Source organism: Dermacentor variabilis, chromosome 9, assembly GCF_050947875.1.
Source record: "Dermacentor variabilis isolate Ectoservices chromosome 9, ASM5094787v1, whole genome shotgun sequence".
Classification (NCBI taxonomy): domain Eukaryota; kingdom Metazoa; phylum Arthropoda; class Arachnida; order Ixodida; family Ixodidae; genus Dermacentor; species Dermacentor variabilis.
Genome location: NC_134576.1, coordinates 4,485,610 through 4,504,789, shown reverse-complemented (window position 1 = coordinate 4,504,789; position 19,180 = coordinate 4,485,610). Strand labels below are relative to the sequence as shown.

General features: G+C 46.2%; 1 protein-coding gene across 19 annotated transcripts in view; it reads right to left on the bottom strand.

Moving 5' to 3' along the window:
• Positions 1 to 3,415, bottom strand: part of LOC142558589 (G-protein coupled receptor-associated protein LMBRD2) — a 397,689-nt gene extending 394,274 nt beyond the window's left edge. For all 19 annotated transcript variants that reach the window (XR_012823027.1, XR_012823026.1, XR_012823030.1 and 16 more), the window contains exon 1: positions 3,150 to 3,415. The gene's annotated coding sequence lies outside the window, so the exon portion shown is untranslated. The remainder of the gene's footprint in view (positions 1 to 3,149) is intronic.
• Between the last annotated feature and the right edge of the window lie 15,765 nt (positions 3,416 to 19,180).

The following is a 19,180-nucleotide window of genomic DNA, read 5'->3' as shown; positions in this document are numbered from 1 at the left end:
CACAAAGATCGCCACGACAACGATCAGCCCACACAGTCCTTCGCCGTGGACTCTCACGTCTGGCTCCGGCTGCCCTTCCAAGCTCCAGGCCTTAGCCCAAAGCTTGCACCGTAATATCACCGCTGTCTGCAGGAAAACCCGTCATTGCCAGAAATTCTACTATAACTGCGGCTCCAGACAGCTGCCTCCCCCTATCGCAGGTGAAACAGGTAACAGCGTACGACACTCTTCACTGGACCTGGGCACCTGCTGTCTTTCTAAGGCCAGTGGAAGCACCACATTCAGCGATGTTGAGAACGGAAGATGGCCGGGAGATCAGGCAGACCCGAGAGCATCTACGCGACGTGGCCCCACAACCGCACGATCCTCTAGAGTCTGATGTCCCAGACATCGAACCACCTTTCCCAGAGCTAGGACGACGCACACAGCAACGTTGCAAGCCTTGTCTGTACACATTGCCTGAAAGATGTTGAACTAATTGTCTATAAAAAAGATGGGATGATGTGGCAGAGTTGCCAGCAATGCAGCATCGTGACCTGTGACGTCACGCTCCTGTTCCAACATATACCAGCGTCCCACCGGCAATAAATGTTGTTCTTCACTGACAACCGGCTTGCCTACATCATCCATTCTTTTCTAGCCTTCCTATACTTTTTATAGTTTGTGTCGAAAATGCAGTGTCATAGCGTTCTAATACTTTTTTAATAAATACATCATACACACAAGATAAGTCTGCTTCATAGTACACGTCAGCCCAATTGACAGTAGACATCAAATTACAAAAGCAGGTGATACTGTTCTTATGATAAACTCTCCGTGGGCATGTGGGAGCATTCATTCTCGCTTTCTTCAGAAAGAGCGAAAAAAAGGGCAAATTATCATCAATTCCAGATGAAAATACACCTCACATATTGCAATCCGGAGGGTAATTAGTAAAACACAGATCTATTAATGTTTCCGAGTGTTGTGATATGCGCGTGGGCAAATTAATAACATTCCCGCAGCCATTTGACAGCATTGTTTCACTGAACCAAATATTTTGGGCGTTACCTTCAAGCAAGTTAATATTAAAATCACCTAACGCAATGATGCGCCATTTATTAAGGTTTGCATGCTTCACAAAGGAATCAATCGACCGAAAGAAGTTATCTAAATTGCCTTGAGGCGAACGATACACAACTATTATGGCCTCTTTACAATTAACAATGCAGACTGTTTCAAAGTCATGATGAACGAGAGAATAACTGGACAAAATATCGAAGGACAATCGGTTATGAACATATAAAGACACGCCACCACCTCGCTTTGCGTCTCAAAACAATGAGATGGGTTTGTAGTCAGCAAATTGTATGACATCTGAACTTGAACAAAACCATGTTTCTGTAAAATCAACAAAATCAAAAGTAAAGGACAGTTTCTGTAACTCAGTACTGGTTCTGATTTATTTCTTAAGCTCTGACAGTTTAAATGGCACAAGAATTACTCAAATGATATTGTGCAACAAAAAACACATATGTAAGAGAAGACGACACACCAAGCGCCATCTTCTACGTCCATGTCGTTTTTTGTAGCCAATATCATTTCAGTAATGGATTACCAACTTGCCCGGAATGCTGCTCTCATTAAGGTACAAGGATAATGTGTTTCGCAAATTGTAAGCACCAATTTTTAACATGTCAGAATATGATTCGGAAGTGAAGTATGCCATTGCTAAGCAAGTGTATTGCGCAGCCCTGCAGCTACATGCTCTTAAACAACCTTATCAATGTCCTCCTCACAAGCGATACTAATGGCTCATGCTCCTGGCTGCTTTTGAGCATAAGTCTTTCTTTCGTTTGACCAGACGAAGTCGTAGTTCATTTCTTTAGCCTTTGTTTTAGCGAGCCACAGTAACTTCTTGTTGAAAGCGGTCAGGTTATCAAAGAATCTGACGTCATCGTTGCATTCCCTTCACTTTGGAAACCAGCCACGCTGTTGCCACCATGAAGAATTTAATGTGCAATACTAATAACACTCATTTTGCATCTAACGGTTATTTATTATTGCCATGTTTGTATAACAGTAACAGTTCAAGAACTCTGCATGTCATTTACTGCTATTGTTTTGGAAATGCCTACCACCGCACATAAAGTCGCTAACATCAGTATTTTCATTTAAAACTGCTATCAAGCCATTTCTCCTTAATGCACAAGTATCAATCTGCATTTCCTTGTGTGCATTGTTCTGCACTGTTTCCCGTTTTAAATTCGGGCACGTTGCACAGATGTATATGTATGTCTGATCTTAACATGTGTTTCATCTTGTTTTTTTTTTTTCGTGGTGTTGCTGCCTTATGTAAACTTGCTACAACAACCTCGATCGTGGATCCCGCTGCAGTCCTAGGACTACGGAACCCTAGTCTGTAACGTTTTAGTGCGTATTTTACATGTGCTTTGTACTAGTGATAATAAATAAAATCAATCAGCGTGTGTAAACCACGCTTTTCCACTGCTTTTCACTTGCCACCAATGTAGCTCGGAAGCAACACCACTGATGTTTGCTTTCTACCTCACCCTTTTATACGCTTCATATAAGCTCACTGCAATCTACACGGCAGCACAGACCAGCTTCTTACTTCATAGGTTACGTATGTAACGTATTCGCAAGTGTGCCTACCTACATTAAGGAATCGCAGCACAGACCAGCTTCTTACTTCATAGGTTACGTATGTAACGTATCCTCAATTGTGCCTACATTAAGGAATCGATTACGCTGACAAAAAAGGTGAGCCCTCCCAAGATTTCGTCCTCGTGTGCGGGAAGGCATGTTTGGAACATCGATGACCGGAACGGGAGTCCATGCGCAGGTTGAATAAATGCGCTCGCTGAACACGTTTCGAAAACATCCTATTTCACAAAGCAGGTACGCCTTGTCGCGCCTGCCAATCTCCCAACGGTAATACGGATCTCCTCTGCAGCACTGTGCGGTGTCGTACGTAGCTAACACCTTCAATATTGCACTTTAGGTGTTTCGGTAGGCAACGTACGAGTGTCACTTTTCATTGCGCAAAAGCAGTCGCGGCCAACGGCAATACTGTTTCGCTATAGCACGTTAATTTTGGAGGCAGGCCGGGTGAAGGCAAAGCATGCAAGCGATTGCAAAGTACGTACCTTGGCGATCTAGTCAGTACGAGATGAGCACGCACCGAGAAAAGCGGCAGACAACTGCGCACAAGCGGCGGCGCGATCAAAATGCGTCAGGTCGTCTATGATCACCACCGGTGCTCGGTAAGGCTACTATGACCATCTCTATCAATAAATGCAGACCTTCGGAGAAGTGCGGGGAGTAGCGCTAGAACGGGATCGTGAAATTTAGAGTGGCAACATAGAGGCCATTGCGGCACCCTGCGATTGGTGTGTGTGCTTCCCTGCGACGCAAGATGTCCCAATGTTGCCCACGGCAAGTGTGCACCCGCCGCCATAGAGTTTCTCACTACATTACCTAGAGGGAAATCCGGCGCTGCTGCGCTGTGGTATGCATGGGAATGTAGGTATATTGTGGATTCGGATTGGCATCGTTCTCGTAGAGACCGGACACCATGAAGAGAGAGAGAGAGAAAAAACATTTATTCGGACCATCTGTGTGGTTGCTCTTGAGGTCGAGTGGGTGGTGTCCTCATTCCAGGACTCCACTGGCCATGGCTGCTCGACGTACTTGCTGGACGAGAGCTTCTTGTCCCGCCAGGGTATCGCCGGTCAGCTGTACCTCCCACCGCTCAAATGACGTGCTAGGAGTCTTTAAGTGTTGAGGTTTGCCCTCGCACCCCCACGAGATGTGAAAGAGTGTAGGGCGTGTGTCGCCGCACCAGGGGCAGATGCCGCGATATGTATGTGGGAACATTTTACTGTATCTGTGTAGGTTTGGAAATGTGTTGGTCTGTATAAGTCGGAGAGCTACGGCATCTTCAGTGCTGAGCTTTTTGTGAGGCGGAGGATAAATCCTGCGGTTGAGTCGCTGGATCTCGAGTCGGTCGCAGTAATTGGATGGCAGGGGCATGAAGGTAAAGGGTGGGGATTGATGAGACGATTGGTCTTGCCCCGCTCGGTTGATTAGCGCTCGAGCTAGGGCGTTCGCCCTTTCGTTCCCCTCCAGACCCGCGTGACCCGGCGTCCACGTGATTTGATGGTATTCTTGCAGCCTCGGGCCTAGAATCTGAGCCGCCAGCAGCGGTGTTCGTCCGTTCGTAAAGTTACGGCAGGCCTGTTGCGAGTCGGTAACGACATGGACTTCCCTGCCTACCCTGTCTTCTTGCTTTATTACCAGCGCCGCGGCTATGGTCTCAGCCGCATCTGGGGTCTCTGCCCTTACGGAGGCCGCGAGGGTCAAGGAGTTGCCTCTCCCGTTCACGGCGGCTACCGCGAAGAGGCCCCCTACAGGGTACGCCGCCACGTCCACGTACGTTACGTACGGGTCACCCTTGAATTGTCGGCGCTGTCTATCGACGCGAGCCTTGCGTCGTCCTTCATGGAGTTCATGACTCATGTGCTTCGGTATCGGGTTCGCCTTGATCTTACCATGAAGACGCGCTTGGCAAATACCGTTCCGTCTGTCACAATGATTCACTTTCTACTAAAACAGCACGTGAAAAGCTGTTTTAGCTTTATTATTACGCGAAAACATGTTGTGTTTAACTATGAGAACTTGTTATTGTGTGTACGACTACATGTTACGTAAAAAGTACCAGCGGGCCGCTAAAGTTGGAGGACAGACGACAAGGTTCGCGCTCGCTTTGAAACAGTTGGTCGTCTGTTCTTGCTTTTCTTCGCTTGGTCATGCATCGTGGGTGAGTAAAGATGTAATATGCGTGAATGGAGACATTTTATGAAGATTTTACTTTGAGAACGCGTTATTTGCGTAGCCATATCCACGTTTTAGACGAAGCCTCTTACAACACCAGCCAACACGAGCCTCGCAGACACATATACTACAGATCACGACCTACTGGAACTCCAGACCTGCACAGATATCCGGCTTCTATGGGAGCAGCTTGCGCCCACTTTCGTTCAACCGACGGCCGTAGGTGGCGCTTTTATAACCTGTTCGTCCGCTACGCGGTGGGCGGCTGTGCGGCGTTGTAATTAGTACGGCAGCTGTTGTGTTGTGACGAACTGCTTGTCTAGTTGATGATTTTTGCTAACACAGTGATGTCACAAGGCTTTGATCGGTCACTTGGCTCCAAAAGTTGACTGCCCGAACCTAAAAGATGTCGGAGCGTGTAGTCCGCTGCTCTCTAAAATAGCGTTAAACAGTCGCTCCTATTGCCTTTTTCAAGCAGATTATTATAAATCACATTGTGTATAGAGTTCGCAAAGTACACAACAGTTTCATTCTACACGTTCTACAATTCGCTTCTGCGCTCTTTAGAAACTTGAAACCACCGTAATGTTCGACGACAGAACGATTACCACTCATTTGAACTCTTAAAAGTTGTCCGTGAATGCGTCGTGAGTTCAAAAAGTGAATTACACACAGTTTCACTGCGTACGTATCTTAAGCACCACCGTTATGCTGCCGCCGTACCACGCAAAAAAGCTAGCTTTACAGTTTGAAGAGAGTCCCGTGAGACGATTTTAGGCTTGCAGTGCAGCACGTTTTATACCACTGGGATCGCTTTATTTTTTGTAAGCGTTCTACTGAGCTAGGCAACCAACGACAATAAAAACAAGGTATGCTCACCTTTCCTTGAAATAGAATCGATCAACATATTGCACATATCGGGCGGAGGACTTATACTCGTGAATACTTTTACTATATACTTTTACCAGGTCATCTGCCGTTCATTACGACACACAGCAGTAAATTCTCATGTCATCTACGACACTAGGCTATCTGTAAACAACTAAAAAAAACTAGATTATCCTATGAATCTTTTTAAGACAATTTTTCCAGTCTCTTATGGAGGCTAGGAAAGGGAAATTTATGCCGTCGATCTAGCATTGCAGCTGCCACCTATGCTCGTTCTTTACATTTCTTGCACCGCTCCTCCTCTTGTAGTTTCACTATTCAAGCGCAAAGCATTCGCAAATATGTTTTCTTTTGTATATTTGTGAATTTATACATTTACCGCCAATACAAGAGCTTTGTGCCTGCCGAAATGGCAAGACAAACGCTGAACAGATCGCAGAAGCAGACGACAGCGAACAGGTTATAACTAGCGCCACTCCGCTCGCACGTTCTTTCCCTAGCGGCGAAAGGGGCGAACTAGACCAGGCGTGCTGGAGGAGGGAGATCTGTGCAGGTCTGGAGTTCAGTAGGTCGTGCTACAGATGTAGTGAACTAGAAGGCATTCTACTAACTCTATGCTAGAAGGGGGTAGTGGGATCAGGGAGAGCCCGCGGGTGTGGCATCTCACGTCGACGCCGCCAGATGGCGCCACTAGAGCATGGGCATGGACCCCCACGTGTGGCGGCGTGCGTCTAATTGTCGTACAAAAATCCCTCACGTGACCTGATACTAGGTGCCTAGGGACAGGATCGTTTAGGGACTTTTGAGAAGGCGTGATGGTTGCGCCGAGCGACGCCGTGGCGTGTTCGTTCTCGGCGTGATCGTTCACCGGCTCGCGCGGACCGCGCGTTGTTCAACGTTGCTTATGTGATTGTGCTTGCGTTGCTTGTGTGTTGGTTGTACGTACTTAGTGGGAAAGCCGCGAGTAGTGGTGATGCGACAGTGCGGCTTTCGCGATCTGTGCTTTCGCCTCGGTGAGCTCTGGCAGTACAGAATCTGCGTTGTGTGACCCGTGCTTCCTTGACAATTGAAATGTCGAAGTGGCCTAGCGCCTCGGCTGCGAAGTTCTGCGAACCGCGATGCCGTGGCGTGCGTTGAATCTCCGGCCCACGCCGACCGCTGGTCGTGTGTCTCCGCAGTGGGATCAGTACTTGTTGGCTAAAAGTCGCGCAGTAGTAGTGGTGTGGCATGTCGGCTTTAAGTCTCGGTGAACTCTGGTGGTGTGAGATCCGTATTTCTGAAGAATTCATTGGTGCTGACGATTGAAATATTCAAGTGGCGTAGCGCCACGGCAATGCAATTTGCGAACCGGCGCTGTGCAGCAGCGTCGTCGTGTTCGCCCCTTTTCGGCAGTGTCATCACATCGCACGTGCACTTTTACTTGACGGGACTCGTAGGCGGAGGTATTGCACGTGTTTTTCGCCACGACTTACGTAAGTAATATAATGCATAAGGTGGTCTTTGCTCACAACTGTTCACGCGTCCTTGAAATAGGGCAGCGCATGTTTTCAATCGTGTTCAGCGCTAGTGCACTATCCGTCACTTCATGTGATTTACTTTTATCGTGGGCTTTACGACAATTATCGCGTAGTGCTGTGAACATAACGGAGCTTTAGTGATGTCACATGATCTGCCAGAATTCCACGAAATGCAGAGTAGATGTTTAATATTATTCGTACTAAGGGCGCGATAAGCACAGTGAGGTGGAGCCTAATATTGTGCCCTGTAATCTTCAGCTGCATTTGTGCCCGTTTTTCGCGCTCTTAGTTTTAGCAACGGGACGCAGGGTTCGGTGCAAAGTTGGGACGAATGAATGTGTATATACGTCTGCAATAACTTCACCGCAACACATTTGTTACCTTGAACATACTGCCCCGCCCGCTTTACTATAATCTCAGGTGCTCTCGAACTCTCTATTTGCCGGTACTTTTATTTTCACGTGCTGAATGGTCCTACCGCAATACATATATATAGTGAGGTGAAGCTAATTAATGTTGCCAAGTGCTTTGACAGTGTCAGATCTAACAGTTATAGAATGACATGGCCAATACAACAGCTCACACCTTCACTTTAACAATTCTATTAGGACTGTCAAACTAATCTTACAGCACAGAAAAGCAACGTAAACACCTCAAGAGTTGATTAGCAAGTAATACTGGAAAGTTCAAGTCTAGTGACCAAGGGTGTGGTGAAGTGCTTTAAACATTCAACCAACACACCTTAAGTGCTTAAAAATTTCTAGCATATTGATGCAGGCTGATCAGACTTACTTTGATATTGGTTGTTTTACAATGAAAATAATAGTACTGCATAAGAGGACGCAAGCGACTCGTGTGCTGCTTGGTTATGCAAACCACATGGGTGCCAGAAATACCCAAACATGGTGCTTGTTTACACACGCTGCTTGCGTCCACTAATCTAACGCTCTCTAATGTCAGCAGTATAAAGAGAGGCTGTAAAAATATGGCTTTGAATTTCACAACTCCAATTTTGTTTCTTCTGTACTTGTACAACCTATGGTTTTGTGACAGCATCTGCCTAGCTCATTGCCACATTTTGCGACAAAAGCAGTGATGATTCAATCAGAGTTGCCTGTCCTAATATTACTCCAATAATTCTTTAAACAGTTCATTTTTTAAGCACAAAGCATGTCATGCCCAACTAGAAAATTAACCATGCAATAATCTACTAGAAGTGGCTAAAAAATCAGCAGTCTTCTGAAGTCAGCTTGATTTGCAGCTGCTAAAATTGGCTATTATTGAATTAGGGCAAGGAAGAAACGGCTTGAATAAACATATGTCTCATCAGAAAGTTGCGGTGGTGTGCTGCAGGCTAAAAGCCGTTTTGGCATTGGTCTACCTCTGTCCCAAAACCAGGCACCACAGCCAAGGCGACTTCACTTGGCTTTGACAGCTTCAAATTCGCTTTCACAAGCACGTAATACTCAGTCGAGGTGAGCTCAATGCACATCACCCGCACTGGGGATGCAAAGACATACGGCCAAGAGGATGCCACCTTGACGAAGCAGACACCACAGAGTGCACATGGCAAAGATGGAGTCATTTTTCAGATGTTGAGGAATCTTGCCGAAACAAGGAAGCAAGCACTATTGCTTATAATCAATGAAATCTGGAATATTGGAATTCCCCACAGAGTGAAAACGCTTGGTCATGATGCCACTACCGAAACTAGGCAAGAAACCTGACACCATAGACAACCTTTGATCAGTCTCACTCACATTGACAATGTGCATATTGACTGAAGGAATGTGCCTCGCGAGGCTCAACCAGCATCTGGGAAAGACAATAGCCTCTTTCTGCATCAAACCATCGTCAATGCCAGCCGCTTTGGAGGAAAGATGTATGGGTTCTTAGTCACAGTCCAACCAAGAAGGATGTTGAGCACAGTCTGCAATGAGGAGGTACTGGTGGCCTTTCGTGAAGCCTGCCCAGTCATTAGTGGTGTGAAAGCCTCTAATGCAACCATATGTTTGAATATGAAGTTATAGTAAACAGCCAAAGACTTTTACCAACTGCACAGGTGGAAATGCAGGTAAAACCCGGACCAGCACACTTGGTTGCAGGAGTGATTTGCTGATGAGGTAAGAAGGTGACTTAACAGTTGGTGATAAGGTACACCGAATGCAGGTATGCGCAATATGTATACATACTGTTAGGCTGAAACAGATTAATTTTCTCCAAAGCAATATCAAAAGCTCAATTTTGTTTAGGATGCCACTCGTGCTTAAGGTAAGTGTGGACATCATCATCATCAGTCTGGTTACACCCACTGCAGCGCAAAGGCCTCTCCCATACTTCTCCAACTACCCCGGTCATGTACTAATTGTGGCCATGTTGTCCCTGCAAATTTCTTAACCTCATCCGCCCACCCAACTTTCTGCCGCCCTCTGCTACGCTTCCCTTCCTAGCAGTGTGGACAGGGTTATATACAGCGGCATAGGCAAATGATACAACTAGATACAGCTGTTATGCGTAATATTTTTTTCTGGACTAAATTCTTGCTCCTTGAACTCATTCGAGATCATTAACTGTAGCACCAAAGTAGTGGAACACTACCAGAACAAAGGCATGTAGCGTACACATCTCAATTCTTCTGCCAGTCTTCTTTTTTACACCAATAGCTGCTATGGGCCAACTCCCCTGGTTCTGATGTCTACTGGTGTTGTCACTAATTCCCAAATTTATTGCTAGAATATTGCAGATAAAGTTCTCATTGTGATTCATTCAAACATATGATCAAAAGATTGGCAGTCCACAATTCTACATTTCAGCCACTCTGCTGAAGGTACAGTCGTGGCGAATACCGATCCTGGAGAGTGCGATCTAGCCAACAGGTGCCATGATTGGCTAACACCTGTTCAATGTTTGCGTGCTGTATATAGAGCTGGCGTCCACGCCTTCAAATTTTTACTCATCACTTTCCCCACTTGTGAAGGCAGTACTATGTTAATTTTTCTTCTTACATGTAATGACAGTGATTGGGTGCATCTGCTTTATTAATCTTCTAGTGCTTGGCTTCTCAGATTTGCTGGATGGGGCTGGTTGATGGGGCAGAGCGCGAGACCTAGCAATGGGTAGCTCAAATATAGCTTTGAGAAAACCAAATTAATTCAGCAGTAAGAAGCTAAAGGGTTGTTTTTCTGGAGACCAGAGACCAAGTCTGGATGTGAAAGAGGAGGAAGAAAACTAGTCTTGCCACCCCTGAACCCCATCAAGGACATAACAAAGTTTTATCTCTCTCTCCACTTCAACACTGGGAGGCACAACTCCCACTTATTTTACTTCTTTAAAGGAGATTACCGACTTGCGCTGGCAAGTGTTCACTTCAACAAACACCGAATGAAGCAAGCTTCCTGCGCATATTTCACCATTTATTGCATCACTTTCACAGTATGAGTGGAACTCCAATTTTCGTTATGCCACAACTTGCCCAATCTTGTGTTTTGCAGTAGGATTTTAGCAGTGCTATTAAGGCACTTACATATTCGTGAATAGTAGTAGAGAAAAAAAGTAAGAAAACAGTGGCTCTTCGTGCATCGACTATGCATGCACCTGGTGCTCTCATGTCCATTTTTTCCGCTATCTGCTAAACCGTTCTAAACAAGAAAAGCTCATACACAATTATTTTGCAGAGTCAGACAACTAAACCAGTATCCTTGGTAAGCAAGGTTTATTTATTTGGTGACATTTTCTGTGGCCCTGCTATTGGGCTTTCTTTTCATCCTTTTCCGCTGTGCAGATTCATTAAGAAGTGACAAGACAGTTTGACAATTTTAATCATTGAAAGACTTAGCGAAACCTTTTTTGGGTTGTTTTTCCTTGCTTTCAGACTCTGCACATTGCCTTTTAAGGCATGTTTTAAGTGTTTCTTTTTTTATGGAGAGGGCATGTTAACATCTTTTACACCATGTCAATTATGTGGTGCCATAGTGCATTCTTGGATGGAGTCTTGCCCTTTCATTCAGTAAAATATAATGTTTTTTGTGTCATAGGCTGTTTTACATTTGAGTATGAGTGTAGCATTTCGCTAAGTTTTGCCTCTGTCACCCAAGCTTGCTACCCACTGTTGTTGACATGTGACTTTTGTTCAATAAAAGGAAGTCTGTCACTTATCCTGTGCACTGGTTGTCTTTTTGAATTACGATTTGTTGCCTATATTAGTTCTTTTGTTGTATCTCAGATTAGGAATGGCTATCAAAGTTGACATCATTTAATCATATTGCACACAATGTGGATGATATGTACTTGCAATATATGGCCACCATAAATAGAAGTTAATTCAAGAATAGTGCCTTTGCATGGTGGGGCAGCCATGAATTGTAGCTATAAGTTACCAGCACTGCAAGTAGCACTGTTTGTGCAGAATATAGTTCAACTCTACTACTTTCAAACATCATTGTTTTTATCTGCATTTGTATAGCTCCAGTTCCTGTGAACAACACGCATCTGGCGGAAGAGTGGCTTGCACCTGCAGTGGGGCCCAATGAATAGCCAAATTTCTGCCCGTTTTCATGTTATTAGCATATTAGTTGAGGCAGTCGTTCTTATAGTAAACTGTTTGCGCAGTGTAGAAGCCACTGCGGGTGTCAGGATCTTGTACACATCTTCAGCTTTGCAGGGGACACAGCCTCTGGCACATAGTTTGTCACAGGCCATGTTTTTGGGGCAAGTTGGGTTTACTCACTTGCAAAGAGAGAACCAAGCTTGTTGGATATGAATTAAACCGCCTGTACACTCGGTAGCCTTCTTCATTTTGTGTGACATATATGGTTATAGCTACCCTTGCTTTATGCACTTCTTGTCCGGCAGCAGTTTTGCTTTTGAAACACTCAGGATAGCTTTCTGCAAGCTGGACAGGAATAGCACTGAAAAACCAGCAGATGTTAATTGTTGCACTTGTCATGCGAAGCTTCCTACAGTATGATGAGGACGGAAATTAATGAAGGTGTTCCTCAAGGCCTTCTAGCTTGTCATGAGTTTGGAGCAACATGATGTATAGCACTTTTCTGATCGCATACTATAGGTTCAGCAGGTGTGGCCATGGTTGAAGTGCAGTGCAAGGTCAAGAAAACAGATATCTATGAGCAGCACACTGGTAAAGGAGACGCTGGGAAAACTAGTGGGAAACCTGTTGAACATCTAATTGACCAAGTTGCTGGCTTCATCAGGCAAACTGTGATAAAGAGAAGGAAGTCATCAACACATCAGAAGGTTTTTGCGTATAGACACTGCTAAGGTTCTCAGGCACATCTCTTGTAACACGCCAACAAATCTTAGTGCGCAGGCTATGCATGACCAACTACATATGCCTTCTGTTTGGACAAAGAACTGCTCATTGTAATTGATGAAGATGGAGTGGACAAAAAAAAACGGCAGCTCCACTAATCTGGTTTCACTGGTATTAGCAGTGCTTTGTAAGTATGCATCGCCATACTCCCCACTGCCTTCTTGGTTGACATCAGCAAGGACCGGCTTGAGGCAAGGGGTAATAGAAATCTTTACAAGCTAAAAATGCATGCATGCATGGAGAGCACGTTGTGTCCAAAAAGTAGGCACTTCACAGGGGCATTGGAGAAAAAACAGATTATTGATAGTGGCCAAAGGCAAGCTTATCTGCTACTAAACACCCAACACTGTTGCCATGTGACACCTCTGAAACAATCCTTCTGAAAGAAGAAATCATCCTTGTGCATCCATAAAGAGGGCGGATAGGCAAAGCCCCTTCAGCAATGCGGCCAGCTTCAAAAGGCCCACTTGGCACATCCTGAATGCTTCCTTCTTAGACTTTGCTGGGTGCAAGCATTCTACTGTCCAAAAGTTGTCATTGAGAGCACTGTTGGTTCGGTGGCAATACAGTTCAGAAGCGATTGCAAGAAACCTTTCTTCCGAGTTGGTCTGGAGGCTCATGGTGCTCACAAAGCGACACCATGAGACAAGCAAGGTGACCGGATGCCTCCAAGCCCTTGTTCGTGTATCACACTGTTCTGTTAGTAACAACCATCAGATCTGAAACCAACAAGCTCAAGTTCAGCACTCGTGTGGTTACTGTGGAGGATCCATAATAGAAAGCACAAAACAGAAAACTGAAGGGAAAGGATAAGGCACCACTTAACACCTAGTATTGCTGCAGCCCACCCCCTTTTATTTTGTCTGGTCATGCTACATTTTTTTCTATATATAGGCATGAACTTATCCTGTGCACAGCTTATTGCAGGGAGCATAGGTGATGTTCCCAATCGGTGTCCGATTTTTATATACACTATATGCTGGCTCAAAGAGGCTCGAAACACTGCAATGGAAGCTTCTATTAGAAAAGGTGCCTGGAAGAAAAAAAAGCTGTGCTGCAACCATCTTGGCAACATCTTGTCCCCTTAATAAAAATTGTGCTTCCGTATAAACTTCAGCCCTCCAGTTTAGAGTAAAGTACCAGTGCACTTATGCAAAACGAATCAATTCTCAAAGAGCATGTGCAGTCCAGCCAGAAGCATAGGTATGAATCCGCATTGTGCTCCTGCATTGAAGGTGAATACTGCATTACAAAATGACGAATGTGCCTTAGTAAGCTTCCCTGCAATATGAATTTGTAATGTACAAAGAATTGTCAATTAAGCTTACCAAGAGCACAGATGCACTTGCAAATTATATCACAATTGAAAATAATGAGCAAACCTATGTGCCCTTTCCACTATTAGTATGCTTTACTGCACAATGCTTATTTCCACCTCTGTATTGCGGTGTAGCAAGCTACGAAAGAAACGTTGCATAATTGAGCTTTTTAAGATTAACTTTTTTGCAATACACCTATGTTCTGCGGTGAAGCCTAAGCAATGTACTGCGTTGAAGCATACTAAAAGTGGAAAGGGGCCACTGTCACTGGACATAAAAAGAGTTGTTTAATTATACCCTATGATTATACACTCGCGCAACCGCCGCCTCTCAGGTCGCCTGAGTGGACATACTATGCTGGGTGATAGCGGCCCCCTCCCACTTTTAGTATCCTTTACCGCGTAACTAAAATGCACTGCGGCGAAGAAGCAGTACATTTGTATTGAGTGAATAAACAAATGCTTTTTACAACAGTACAGAAATAAACGCGCACCATGCATCAGTCTACCACATGGAAGAGCGTCGCAACAAAAGGTAGCTGATTCACACAGGCTGTGTAGCCCACTTATCAGTCGTAAAGGCTATTCTCGGTAATTCATAATTTCACACACACAGAAATATGTTTATATGTTTACGTTCGTACTCCTTGCGTAATAAGACTTCCAGAACTTCCACAACAGGTAGTAATTTACAACACACAAACGAAAACAACAGATACATATGCCTTGTTTTCAACTCGGTCGTCATGCAAATGACATATAGCACGGAAAAACGTGAACATGCTGTGTGTTAGCATCGTAAACTTCATACTAGGCAAGGAGCACACCACAATCCCGCGACAGCCGCTAATGAGACCAAAACGGGAGCACATATCTGTGAACGTGCAAATGGAGACCCTAAGCCACTCTGCTCCTCCACCACCCCCCGCTGCACGGCTGAACCACTCGTTTCAAGCACAGCACACCTAACACACATTCAGCACTGAACAGTGGGCGGTCGACGCAGTCGCATTTACATGACTTGTAGCGAGCAGCACATCCCTCGATGTCCGTTAAAAGTCGGACACGGCGACGCCACATCGCGGTTCGCAGAACTTCGCTGCCGATGCGCTAGGCCACTTCGACATTTCAATTGTCAAGCAAGCACGGGTCACACAACGCAGATTCTCTACTGCCAGAGCTCACCGAGGCGAAAGCCGCACTGCCGCACCACCACTACTCGTGGCTTTCCGCCAAGTAACGCAGAACCTACAACCAACACACAAGCAACGCACGTACAATCACATGAGCAATGTTGAACAACGCGGGGTCCAGAGAACGATCATGCCGAGGACGAACACGCCACGGCGTCGCTCGGCGCCAGCATCGCGCCTTCTCAAAAATCCCTAAACGATGCAGTCCCTAGGCACCTAGGATCAGGTCACGTGAGGGATTTTTGTACGACAAATAGACGCACGCCGTGTGGCGGACGGCGGTACGGACGCTCCTGTGGTCGAGGCTTCAGCGACTTCGTTCGTAGCTAAGTACCTTTTTATCTTTATTAGCTAGTGTTTTGAAGTATTTTCTGTTGCATGGAGTAGGGGCGCAAATTTTGAATTCTTGGTAAGAGTAGCAAACGCAAACGCACCGGCTTTGTCTAGGTCTGGCGGCTCCCCGTTAGGCCTAGTTGGTAGGAGGGACCTATTGATAGGCTTCGTTAATTATTTCAGCTAGCTCCTCAGATTCTTGCATGGGGTAGAGAGTGACAATTCTTTATTTTAGTTTGGGATAGCGGTCGAGGTCGGCTTTGCTTGAGTGATTTGGCGAAGTTCCTCGTTGGGCCTCGGGACGTAGGCCTAGCGATGAAATCGAAGAACGCGAAGGCCGCGGGGGACGGGGAGCAAGTGCAGTGCGACGAGTGCCTGCGATGGTGCTTCCTCGACGAAACTAAGTTCCAGAATTTAGCAGACGCGGAGGGGTCTAGCTTCACGTGCAGGTCGTGCGAGGGCGTCAGGGAAGCCGTCCAAAAACTGGAAGGGAATTGGGCGGCTAAGTTCGACGAGCTTAAGGCAAAGGAAAAGGAAACTAAGGAAAAGAGGGAGGAACAGGAGAAGCGGGTAGCACTGCAGGCGAAAGTTGACAATTTTGTCAAGGTGGAGGCGGCCCAGGCCGCGCAGTTAGTAAGGACCGTGGCCGAGCTTGAGGCAGAAAAAGAAAGGAGCGCCGAACTGGAAAGGCGGCTCGACGCGCTGGAGACGCGGGCAGCGGAGAAGGTCGGGTCAGGACAACAAAGTGTTGGCAAAAACTCGGAAAGTAGGGTAGACCCTACAGGCGAAGTGGGAGGCAGGGAGCCAAAGCAAGCCGTCGTCAGCTCGCCGCCGGTGAAACGGCGTAGTTATAGTGAAGCTGCACAACGCGCCCCGAGTGAGGCGACGCTGCAGCCACAGGGGCGCCAGCGGGCGCAAAGGGAGGGGCAGGAGGCACAGGCTGCAGTCGAACGGTTTGCACGTAGAAGGGTCCTGGTGATAGGGGACTCCAATGTGGGGAGGGCCGAACAGGGCGTGATGGCGAGAGTGAAGGCGGACGGGCGAGTACAGGTGGAGGTGCAAGCGGGCAAGGGTATGGCGGAAGCAATGACCAAGGCGCGGGAAGTAATTGGGGTCAGCACGGAGAGCGACAGCTTGGTCATTATGCATTCTGGGCTCAATGACGTGCTTAAGGGGAGAAGCCAGGACCTCGAGAGGCACATTGAGACTGGGCTGAGTAAGCTTAGAGAGGCCTCCGGGAGGGTGCATGTGACCATATGCACTATCCCAGAGGTCCAGGGCCAGGCTTACCAGGTAGAAAGGAGGGTGGTTGAGGCCAATCGGGTCATTAGGAGTCTGAGCGGACGACTCGGGTACAGCGTGATGGAGGTCAACAGGGACGTGTACGGAACCGGCTTCCGACCTTTTGTGCAGGATGGTATTCACTACAGTGGTGCCACTGGCAAAAGGATAGGGGGCAGGATGGGTCGCCAGGCAACAGCTTTTTTAGGGGGACCCAGAGCCCTGAAAGAAGCAGTGTAGGCGTGGAAGATTCGAGGCAGGAGCCACAAACACGCGAACATCGGTACTGTAGGAGAGGTGACAGGAATAAGCGCAAGAGCCAAATTAAGTCAGACATAGGGTTCATTAACATGCAAGGTGGCAGAAATAGGCTAAAATGGGAGGAAATCGAAGAACAACTAAGGCAGGAGAACTTAATGGTTTATGGGTTTGTAGAGACACATCTTAGGGACATGGAACAACCGCCCTGTAACCCTGATTATGCATGGGAATACTGCAACAGAGAGCAGGGTAGCAGAAAGGGTGGGGGAATTGGAGCATTCATTCATAAAAATACAAATTGGCAAAGGGTCAAACAGGAATGCAAGGAGCATTTATGGCTAGAAGGAAAAGTAGCAGGGGCGAAAACACTTCTGGGCTTTGTATACCTTTGGACAGGATCAAATGCTAAAGAGGAAAACAAAAAAATGTTGGACTGTATAGCAGCGGACATCAATGAGCTAGGAAAAGGATGTGAAGTAATTGTATTAGGAGACATGAATGCGCATGTTGAAGATATGGATGGGTACACAGACTCCACAGGTAACATGCTGCTGGATATGTGTGAGAGGCTTAACTTAGTTGTCTGTAACTCTACTGAAAAGTGTGACGGGATCATAACATGGGAGGTAGGGGGTCGACACTCGACAATAGATTATGCGTTGATGTCACATAGGATGTACGATAGATTAGGAGCCATGATTATAGATGAACAGGACTCCAGAAGTATAGGTAGCGACCACAAACGTATCAAGTTGAGTTTTAAGAGGGAAACTAAAGCACGAACGACGCGCGAGGAAACGCCAGATGTGATTTTTTACTCAGAAGACGAAGTGGAAATAGCGGCCAAACAAATTGAAGAGGAAATATCAGAGAGTACTGAAACCGATTGGACTTACCCAAAGTTAATGAGACTATTTGAGCGTGAGCTAGGTAAGGCGCGAGTCAGGAAAACAAGGCAAGGGATACGAAAACTCAAGAGCTGGTGGGATGAAGAGGTTAAGAAGGCCATAAAGAAACGTCAGGAAGCCTCCAGGGAACACAGGTATTCCAAAAGTAAGGGAGAACCTGAAGCAGAAGTGGAGAGGAAATGGGTAAACTACATAAAATGCAAAAGGGAAGCATCTTATTCGATCAACGAGAAAATCAAGACAAAAGGATCCCAATGGCTGTCAAAAATAAGCAATAAAAAAGATAAACAGGCAGCTAGAAAATTCTGGCAACATCTGAACTCCCTGGGTAATAGGACAAGCCTAGAGCAGAGGCATATAGTAACAGCTCAAGGTACTCGGTTAGAAGGAGAGGCGGCAATGGAGCATATTGGAACCATGATGAGGGAAAAATTTACAGAACAGACAAATGGTACATGCAGTACGTCGGAGAGGGATAGCCCGGTCAACCCACTGCTTTCGCTTGGACAAAAAGGTGGGAAAGGGCGGAGAAGAGGGTACCAAGTAGCACATCGGCAGGCCCCGATGGTATTCCAATTATGTTAATAAAGAAATTGGGCCCGAAATCTAAGAAAGCATTGAGGGAGGTGGTGAGCAAAATGCTAGTGGATGGTAAAGTACCTGACGAATGGAGGCTAAGTAGGATGAGAATGATATATAAGGGAAAGGGGGACAAAGCTGACATAAATAACTACCGGCCTATAACAGTGACGTCAGTGGTTTACAGGGTGGTTATGCAGATTATAAAGGACAGACTGCAGGCATGGGTAGAGAACGAGGGGGTACTTGGAGAGCTACAGAATGGGTTCCGGAAGCATAGGAGGCTAGAGGACAATCTGTTCTCGCTAACACAGTGCATTGAACTAGCTGAAAAGGAACACAGACCCCTATGGCTGGCTTTTTTGGACATCAAGGGAGCCTATGACTGTGTACTTCAAGAGGGCTTGTGGGGCATTCTGGAAACTTTAGGAGTGCAAGATGGAGTAACCAATTTCTTAAAAGATATCTATAAAGGTAACCGGGTGATTATACAATGGGAAAAGCAGGTTTCGGAGCCTGTGATGATTCGGCGGGGGCTTAGGCAGGGGTGCCCATTGTCACTCCTGATGTTTATGCTGTACCTACAAGGTCTAGAGGCCAAAATACAGCAAAGCGGACTCGGCTTCAACCTATCATTTCTCAAGCAAGGAAAATTGATTGAACAGTCATTACCAGGACTGATGTACGCGGATGATATTGTATTAATGGCTGACAATGCAGAAGATCTGCAGGAATTA